Here is an 11,214-nt window from a genome sequence, read left to right as displayed (position 1 = left end):
CCAGACACATAGAGGGAACTCAGTGGACAGAGCTAGGTAATATAGGCATACCTCAGAGATACGGCGGGTTCGCTTCCAGACCACCACAATAAAGCAAGTCATAATCTTTTTGCTGACGGAGGGCCTTGCCTTCAATTTGTAAAAAAAGAAATGTAACTTCTGTGAAGCACAATAAAACAAAGCACAAACGAGGTATGCCTGTATATGTGTATGTAGTTTGATAGTTCCAACATCTGTGTCTTATCTGTCTGGTTCTGATGATTGCTTTGTCTCTCCTAAAAGAGAATAATTTATTTGGAAATGTGTATGTTTATAAATTAAAGTATATCACAATATCACATGTTGATTCATTGTCCTTTAAACTGATATGCAATCATTATTATTAATATTCACGGAAATTGGAAGTTACTAATGATCATACTCTCATTCAGCAAGTGTTGGATCCCAGGCTGCAATATATCATGCAACACCTAGGAACCTAACATCTCAAAACTTCAAACTGCCACTCCTCTCACCCACATTTCTAATTTAATGTAATCAGATATAAATGAAAACAGTAGCAGTTTGGAAGATCCATCTCATGGGGAAAACAAAGTTCCCTTTTTACTCAAATAACTCACTACCTTAGATAACAGCAGATAAATGATGCTATGAAAAAATGAACCACGAATGACTATAAAAATTTAGATTAATCTTAAGGATTATATATTAAATTCAATTAAACCAGCTGAATATTTAACACAATCTTTCTCTGCACCATTCTAGCCACTCTGGGGAAAAATGGGTAGATGTGTATAACCTGCCAAGCTCTGCCATCAGGACAGACATAGCGACAGGGTATGGGGCTGAGTGGAGCCCGAGTGGCCACACAGTCTGGGAATGGCAAAAACACAGCACAGGCCAAGAATTGCTCTACAGTAAGTTCATTAGCAGAAAGAGTCACTTGTAATTATTTTTAAGCTTTAATATTCACTTGTATATTCCAATTAAAAGGAAGAAAAGGATATAGTGTTCAGTAAAGTAGATGAAATTCATTTGGCTTTCATTATAATGAATAAAGACAGGTCTAAGTTTGTCTATAATGAGACTAAAATGGGGTGGCTCTACTCATGATGATTCGATAGCTTTAATTACTGTGTGTGGCTCCGTGAGCTGCATCCTAGGTAGAACTGCAATCAGGGTGACCAGTTACATAGCTAAATAACACACTTCTCCCTGCCTGAGAACCATTGCTTGTCAATTGTGCTATGATGTTACAAGGGGTGTTTACAAATCAGCTACACCCCTGCATTGCAACAGGCCTGAAATTAGATTTCATATCCAGGTCCAGGGCAGGGGACTGTGTTCAGTTTAAAGTTGGCAGCACCCTTGACTTGTTTGTCACCTTAAAACATCTGTTAATAGAACCCTTAGAAGTTCAAGTTTTAAGATAAAAGGATTAGTTAAATTGAATAAAAAATATCAGAGGCTAAAAAAGAAGTAAGGTATATGGATGTTTAACCACTGCTGACAGGAGAGGCTCGCACTTTAATTGCATGGATTATATGTACCAAAGAGATTGTCTGTCATGTGACAGTTTAAATCAAATAACAGAGTGTTCCCTGAAAAAATATCATAAGCAATGAAGCAATTTCTCAATGTTTAAAACCACACAAACCCAGCATGCTCCATATTCCAATGTGTTTCAAAGATCCTATCATGTGCCACCAGAACCTAATGTCACAATGACTCATTTAACATGGAAGAGCTGAAACTACTTTCTTACAGCAACTGTACATTTTTGTTGTGTTAATCCTCAACCAAGGGTATTTTTTCATTGATTTTGTTTTTTAGAGAAAGAGGGAGGGAGGGAAGGAGGGAGAAAAACATCAATGTGAGAGAGACACATCGATTGATTACCTCCCATAGGCTTACCAACCAGGGCCAGGGATCGCAACCCAGGTACATGCCCTTGACTGGGAATTGAACCCGAGACTCTTCAGTGTACTAGCCCACACTCTAACCACTGAGCTACACCAGCCAGGACGGCAGATGTACTTTCTATAGTAAAGTTGGCAATTATTCCAGTTTCAAGATTTAGAAACAAAAAAGTTGTGCACGTTTTCATGATTTTGCATCTGAGAAAAACAGTGAAAGACTGAATTGGGAATCTTAGCCAAACTGTTAAACAGCAGTTACAGAATAATAGCAATAAACCAGATTCCTTCTCTATTTGTGCCCATGATGGCCTCAATATAACAGTGTGAGTACAAGTTTAGCAGTCATAACTTAATAATAATTTTGATTTTATATAGTTTCTTATTTTGATTGATTTCAGAAAGAAAGGGAGAGGGAGAGATGGAAGCATCAATAAGAGAGAATCATCAATCAGCTGCCTCCTGCACACCCTCCACTGGGGATGAAGCCTGAAACCCAGGCATGTGCCCTGACCGGGAATCAAACCACGACCTCCTGGTTCATACAGTACTCTGAACCACTTAGCCACACCAGCTGGGCATATAGTTTTAATGTAGCATTTGCCCGTAAGCTGTCAACGTAAGCGAACCCCATATGACCGAAGACTTCAGCCGGTAGCATCACATTGCAGACAATGACATACTGTCTAAACATTCACAGCCTTGCTAAGAATATATTCCCTTTTTAACACTTACACTAATGTCCATTATAGTTTCCTATAATCATGACTAAAATGTACATCTGTAGTAAATATTTTAAACACAATTTTAATTTACCTTTTCTTCCATGATGTGCAAAAACAGTCCCTCTTGGTTTTAACCTGGCACCCGCTCTACTGATACAATCTCACATCTCGCCCTTAGCCTTGTTTCCTTGCCAGGAAAATTGCATCCCCGAGAGCTTCGTGGTCACCAGTAAGTTTAGAAAAACAAGGTTCACTGTAAGAGGAGACAGCAGCCAGGGTGTCCTCACACTGCCTGGGAACCCTGCAAGGCCACAGAGCACTGCCTTCCCTGCCCCAGCCTTTCAGAAGAGCACGGTCACAGGCTCCTCGCTCTAAGTCTCCATCTGGGACCACCTGCCTCAAGAAGGCTGGGCAGGATGTGGTTTGGCTTAGACAACCTCTCGGCTTACATGTGCAGGCAAGCCCACTTTGTTTTTCACACAGACTTCCAGGCACAGGATATCGTCTCTTAGTTTTCTTGAGAAAAACCTGGTGGTCCCAGAGGAAGTATGGCAACAAATGAAACACTCCTTCCTCCGTGACAAGCAAAACAGGCAGCGAAGAGCTAAAATGGGCTGACTTCAAGCACCTCATTCCACAAATCACAGTTGTGAGTACACAAAACACAAGAGTTTATTCTTGTATTGTTATTCATTAATAACTGTATTATTTTCCATATAGACAACTGTTACCCTACTTTTGCCCCACCCTGTACATATATGTGTGTGGCTTTTGAGTTAACACATAGTGTGATCACACATTAAAGAGACATTTTCACCTTCCCTTTCCCTGAACTTCTCTCCAGACTTTCTTGTCTAATCTTCCTCAGTAGTAGAAAGATGATGAAATGTACCTGTAATCCCAAGGGGCGAGGGGTGGGGTAGGGTACGTTAGTTCAAATCTCTTCGTGAGTCAAGAAACTAAAGTGAAACAAAATGTCTCCTGGGCAGCCCTTGAGGTGTGATGACAACATGTCATATCCTTCAGGACAGAATTTGTGCCTTCATGATGTGCCGCTTCTTGCTTTCTAGCTGAGGTCACACTCCTTCCAGGCAGACCCCCACTAGTCACTCTCCTGGGAGGCGGGCAAAGGGGAGTGCTAGTGCCTGGCCATCTGTCCATTTCTGTCTCTTCTGTCCTACAGGCTGGCTGGGACTGGAGTATCACAGCTTGAGGCTCTCCCTGTCCCACCCCCACTCTTTCATCTCCATGGGTGTCATCCCCCTCCACAAATAAACCTTCTGCACTCCTACCTCCAATTCAGCACCCACTGCCCACAGCACCTAACTGACAAACACTGTCTCTGTATTTCTCCAGCCTCTCGGAGTGGCTTAATACTTATATTAATAGCTGATATTTGTTGGCTGAGTAAATGTATAAAATACTCTGAGTTGCCCTGCACACGTGATCTCATGCATACTCTCAAGTACAGTAGTTAAGAGGTATACCATTGTGGTTCCTATTCCCTGTTTTCAGAGAAGGAAATGAGTAGAAGCCCAGAGGAATTAAATAACTTCCCCAAGGTCTCAGAGCTCAACCACCTAGACTCAAGCTTCTGGGATCGCTGGGTACCACTGTTTCCAGTCCAACCCTGATTGAGTCCCAGAAGGTCCCACACCCCAGGAGCTTGGCACAGGCCTCAGGAAAGACATGCTGAATGCAACGGGCCTGATCAGGTTCACAGGCCACAGGAAAAAAAAGGTTGAAATTTCTATTGGTAGAAAGACAAGGGCACAACAGGTTTTCTTCCAGCATACAGTGTGCATGTTATGGGGAAGGTGAAGATGAAATTTTCAAACCTATCCATGCTACAGATGTTTGTACATTTATTTCTCCACCTTTACCCTGGAAAAGCAATTTAATGGTAGCTGAAATGAAGATATTACTTTAAAAGGGCCATCATCAAGTAAAATTGAATGGATAGGATGAAAATATAAAAGTTATTGTGCAACTTATTCATAAACTTTTATTCCAAAAATTACCATTTCAAACAACTACCATTTACTCCACTTCATATCTATGTACAGTGGGGCCTTGACTTACGAGTGTCCCAACTAACGAGTTTTTCGAGATACAAGCCATCTCTAGGCCGATTTTTTGCTTTGAGTTGTGAGCTAAAATTTGGGTTACGAGCCAGCTTCAGATACCCTACCGCTAGTTAGCGCAGCGAATGTCACAGTGAACACCACAACATCAGCCCAGCATCACGTGTCTCACTCGTTCACTTTATGATTTGACATATGAGTAATTTGAGTTACAAGCTCCGTCACAGAACGAATTAAACTCGTAAGTCAAGGCCCCACTGTATATCTATATCGATATCGATATCAATAAAAGCCTAAGCAACCAGCCAACTGGCCAACTGGCTGGTAGCTATGACACACACTGACCACCAGGAGGCAGACACTCAAATGCAGGAAAGGAAACCACAGGCATGGAAACATGGGAGAGACTGATGAATCTCAGAGAGGAGGGGGGAGGAGGGAGGGAGGAGGACGGGAAGAGATTAACCAAAGATCTTTTTATATGCATACTAGAGGCCTGGTGTACGAATTTGGGCACTGATGGGGTCCCTCAGCCTGGCCTGTGCCCTCTCGAAATCCGGGACCCCTTGGGTGATGTCAGACTGCCAGTTTCAGCCCAATCCCTGCAGGAACATGGCGCACATTCCTTAAAGCTTCCGTGAATAAAGAATTCAAGTGATACATCAAATTTACTCTGTGCTATAATTTGAAATGTTCTGCTTCCTGTTTTTGGAGATACTGACTTTTTTAGAGTCAAAATTTATCAGCCTGAAGAATGTGTACATTTGGTGGGCACATGTACCTAATTTTTAAAATTCTAATTCTTACGATGTGATTTAAAAGCTCCATTAATACTGATCAGATTTTTTAAAAACCCTTAGAGATATTTTGTAATTAAATACATGAACATAGTAGAAAAGTGTTATATTTTTTGATTAAGAATAGTAGTGATTTTCATTTATATGCCCATACTTGGACTAATTCTTAATGGAAAAAAATGCCCCTACTATGAGGTCCCCTTACATCAGATAAGAGATTTCTGTCTGAGTTGTTCACCAATGTCTTCCCTATTAGTGGCTAGGACACGACACACACTCAATAAACATTTGATGAATGAATGAGTGAAACTCAGAGAACTTAATATACTTGCCCAAGATGGTAGATCTCAGCTGTGACTCCAAACCAGTGCTCTGAGTCACCAGTTTGTGACAAAACCTAGATGCTATATCATTACATGCTCAGATATCTAGAGACCTGATAAAATTCAAACCTGATTACATAGCAAGAGACCAATTTCCTCAGCTCATTTGGTACTTTTACTAATCTCATATTCACTTGGAAGACAAGAGGGATTTGAAAAACAATAACTTAGAAAAAGTAACACACACCTGGGGGCTGCTTTAGTCACAAGAACCTAAAGAATGAAAGCACCTCAATCCCTGAGGAAAAATAAACAAATCAGATAAAAATAATTAAAAATTTTAAATAACCTTTAAAAAGTCTCAGAAATACACCCAGCCAGAGTCGCTAAGTGGTTAAGCATCGACTTATGAACCAGGAGGTCATGGTTTGATTACCAGTCAGGGCACAGGCAAGAATTGCAGGCTCAGTCTCCAGTGTAAGGTGTGTAGGAGGCAGCCGATCAATGATTCTCTCTCATCATTGATGTTTCTATTTCTCTCTTCCTCTCCCTTCCTCTCTGAAATCAATAAAAACATTTTTAAAATAAATTAAAAATAAAAAGTCTTAGAAATAAAGATACAACAAAAGTGACTACTAACATTTTAGCAATTCCCCCTATACAGAAGATTTGGTAGTTTGTGTATCATGCTGCATGCACAAATATGTACCCTGCTTTTTTTCTCTCTCTTATAGCATATGTATTTTCTATATTACCGCATACATTTATTATAGCCCCAAATTTTAAGTTATGTAGTATCTTGCCAGCAAGCAACAAAGTCTAATCTGGTACAAAGAAAAACAAAGCATACAAACATCAACTAAACATTCAAGCCTACAAAAACTGTTCAGCACACCATCTTCAATTCAACGGCTAGCTCCACCACTGAACCTGGCCTGGGTGTATTTCCCAGAGGACAGGAGGATTAGTTCCTTTGGAAATCCTCAGGTCATACTGCTTCTAGAAATGAGAACCTAAGGCCATGGGCTATTTAAGTAGCCACTGCCACCACCATCCAAAGAGTAAGGGCTAAGTTCCCAATGATGCCAATAAGCCCAAGTGCAGAGAAATAAGCAACAAAGAGAGTCACTCATTGAACAAATATGGATAAGCACTACTATGCACCAAGCACTGAGCACACAATAATGCACTGATGCTTCGGAACCACAGTCCAATAAAGAAGAGAGTTATTCGTCATATAGCCCCCAAAACAGACTGTAAATCCCAAGAGTGACAAGTGCTACTGAGGAGAGAAATATGGCACTAGAAAGGTTTAAAGAAAATGGGTATTTGAGTGGGGAGGTCTAGGAAGGTTTCCCTGGGAAAGCATGAGGTGAGCTCTGCAGCTGAGAAGGCATTAATGGGATGCAGAGATATGAAGTGGGTAATGAGGCTGGAAAAAATGGGGGTCACAGCACACAGGATCTTGTAAGCTGACCACACTCAAGGGTTTAGTTAGTCCCTGCTCTAAAAACAGCCTGGACAGCATGGCTCAGTGGTTGATCCCTGACCTATGAACCAAGAGGTCATGGCTTGATTTCCAGTCTGGGCACTTGCCCAGGTTACAGGATTGATATCCAGTGTGAGGCATGCAAGAGGCAGCCAATCAATGATTCTCTCTCATCATTAATGTTTCTATCTCTCCCTCTCCATTCCTCTCTGAAATCCATAAAAGTATTTTTAAAAACAAACAAAACAAAACAAAAAACAAGGGAAAGCCAAGGAAGGATTTTGAGTATGTGGGGTACATGGGGAAGGGGTAAGATCAAATTTACATTTCAAGCTGAAACCGGTTTGGCTCAGTGGATAGAGCGTCGGCCTGCGGACTGAGAGGTCCCAGGTTCGATTCCGGTCAAGGGCATGTACCTGGGTTGTGGGCACATCCCCAGTAGGAGATGTGCAGGAGGCAGCTGATCGATGTTTCTCTCTCATCAATATTTCTAACTCTCTATCTCTCTCCCTTCCTCTCTGTAAAAGATCAATAAAATATATATTTAAAAAAAATTACATTTCAAGACCATCAGTGTAACTGATGCCTCAATTTGAGGCAGAAACAGCGGGGGCATCACGGCAGACCTGGGAGGAGTGTGCCCAGGAGTCCAGACCCAGGACTGTATCCTGCACCCAGCCCTTTCATCAACAAGGTCTCTGAGGCCCCCACGACCTCTTGCCTGCACTCCACTCTCCCCTCCTCCACTCCTCTTCCTCTGTTCTACTTCTATCATTGGCTCCGCCAGTCTCCAGGCCAACCACAGACAGGCCAAATACTAATGCCTCCTTGTACCTGCTCAGAGCATGGGCGGAATTTTCCTAAATGCCATTCGTGACCATCACAACATGATGACAGAATATGACCATACAGAGAGATAAGTGAAACACCAAGGATGGGCTGGAGAACTGTGGTAGATGGGAAAGCATTTTTTAAAATTTAATATAAAATAAGAACAAGATTGCCCTAACCGGTTTGGCTCAGTGGATAGAGCATCAGTCTGCGGACTCAAGGGTCCCAGGTTCGATTCCAGTCAAGGGCATATACCTTGGTTGTGGGCACATCCCCAGTAGGGAGTGTGCAGGAGGCAGCTGATCGATGTTTCTCTCTCATCGATGTTTCTAACTCTCTATTCCTCTCCCTTCCTCTCTGTAAAAAAAATCAATAAAATATATTTAAAAAAAAATAAGAACAAGAGTTAGGAATCCTAAAACAAACCAATGCTGGGATTCATGACCAGAAATACAAATGGGTCTGGGGTACAGCTGCACATTGGGATTTTTTAAAGCTCCTCTGGTGATATTCATATGCAGCCAAGTTTGAAAGCCAATAATGTTCTTTTTTTACTTTTTATTTTACACTAGAGGTCCAGTGCACAGATTCATGCACATTGAAAGGAAATTAATTAGAAGAAATATTTTAATATCGCTATTCGCTCTTTCTCTATAATAGAAGTGTAAGAGATGAAAGAAAATTAGTAAAATGTATATGAAAATAATACATAATTGATTAATTAAATAAACAATAACATGACATAAAAACAAAGACATGATATAAAAACAACAAAAACATGATATAAAAACAACATTGATAAAAACAATTAAAGATATAAAAACAACATTGATAAAAGCAATGACTAATAAATTGATTAAACTTATTCTAATATCTCCTTGTATACCACATTAAGAGTAAAAACACTTTCAGAGTGCCTGACTAATTTCTGTTGTGATGAAGTATTTACAACTTTAACTTTAACATCATACGTTCTTCGAACTCAAGAGAAAGCAACATGTAACTAACTATGTCCAAAAAACGGGTTCAGGTAGAAATATTCCTACTCTGTCTACAGTTTGTCCCTATAATTTATTAATAGTCATCTCAAATGCTGGCATCACGGGAAACTGTCTTTGAATTAATTTAAATGAAAGGCCAGTGTCAGACGGGGACAAATCAATTCTTGGAATCAGAACAACCTCTCCTTCCGCAGATCCTGTTAATACTTCAACTTCAATTATGTTAGGTCACAATCTTTTGATAATAAATCTAGTACCATTACAAAGACCCCATTTACTATTAAGATTTCTCAGTAGCATGATGATTACACCTACTTTCCATTTTAATTTATGACACGGCATTCCCAAAGGAGTAATACTATTAAGAAATTCGATGGGAGCAGTCAGTCAGATGGCCGGATGGATGAACAGTTGGTCACTTAGCCTTTGATATATATACTCACAGGAACTTATAAAAATAGTGCACAGAGTCCCATGAAGCCTTCACCCAGCTTCCTTCAGTACAGTGCAATATCAAACACATTGATACAATACTGTTAACTATACTACAGATCTTCAGTTCCCATCAGTTTTTCCATGCACTGATCCAATGTGTAAATTTGCATAAGCACCATCACAATCAAGATACAGAGCTGTTCCATCTCCACAAAAGAACTTCCTTGTGCTACCCTTTTATAATATTACCAGTCCTCCCTGGACTCTGTCACTGTCCCTTGGCAACCAGTCATCTGTTCTCCAACTCTATAATATTGTCATTTCAAAAATTTAATATAAACCAAATACACAGTATATAACATTTGAGATTGGCTTTATTCACAAAGCACAATACCCTTGGGATCCATCCAAGTAGCTCCCTGTATTCATTCCTTACTATTGCTGAGTAGTCTTCCAACATATGGATGGACCAGGGTGTGCTTAATCATGCACTCATTGAAGGCATTTAGGTGGTTTCCAATTTGGAACTATTATAAATAAAGCTGCTAGGAACATTCCTGTACACAATTTTGTGTGGACATACAATAAACCCTTGATTTTGCATACCTCGATTTAACAGACCGGATTTAACGCACAAAATTTCTAGTTCCTATGTCATTTGTGAAAATTAACACCCTGTTAATTTTAAAATGCTTTTAAACGGGATTTTCTTATGATTAACAGTTTATTTTGTTATTAATCCACTGTTATTTTTAACAAATTTTAGCAAGTAGGCCATACGTTGGAAAAAAACACTGTAGTAATTTCACCGATATAAATAAATATTACATATCTACAACTTGTCTACATATCCAAGAGTCACTGCTTCTAAACAATGTTCAGTGAATAATTAGCATGTGATCACAGTGTATCAAGAGGCTATTGGTTCTGTTGTTGTGTGGCGTGACTTTCTGCAGCAGTTTTAACTCCAGGGCAGATATTCCCACATGCGCTAAGCCACGCCCAGCCATGTGCATTTGTTTACTTGCAGTGACTACTGAATGCACACATTTACTAGGACTGTTCAGTATAAATTTAAAATTACAGTAATACATATAGAAAACTTTTTTGTGAAATGAAACCTTTCATACATATTTAATTTTAAGGATACAAACGTGTCTATACAAGTTAAAACAGGTAAACTAATTTGTCAATTTTTTTAATTTGTCAATTTTTTAACATACACATTTAGAAAAACTACTTTATTACAGAATTAACTTTTAGATTTAATGGACAGCCCCTTGCCCAAATTAGTCCATTATATTGAGTTTTTACTATACATATTTATTTCTCTGGGATGAATGTCCAAGAATGCAATTACTAGGTCATGTGGAAAGTACATAATTAGTTTTATAAGAAACTATCAAACTATTTTGTAGAGTGGCTAGACCATTTTACATTCCCACCAGCAATATACAAGACTAGAGGCCTGGTGCACAAAAATTTGTGCACTCAGGGGGTTCCCTCAGCCCGGCCTATGCCCTCTTGCAGTCTGGGACCCCTTGGGGCATGTCCACCTGCTGGTTTAGGTCCGCCCCCTGGGGGATGGGGCCCAGGATGGCAGCCAGACATTC

This window comes from Myotis davidii, unplaced genomic scaffold (assembly GCF_000327345.1).
Source record: "Myotis davidii unplaced genomic scaffold, ASM32734v1 scaffold161, whole genome shotgun sequence".
NCBI classification, from domain to species: Eukaryota; Metazoa; Chordata; class Mammalia; order Chiroptera; family Vespertilionidae; genus Myotis; species Myotis davidii.
The sequence above is the reverse complement of the archived record's forward strand: the minus strand, read 5'-3'. Positions refer to the sequence as shown.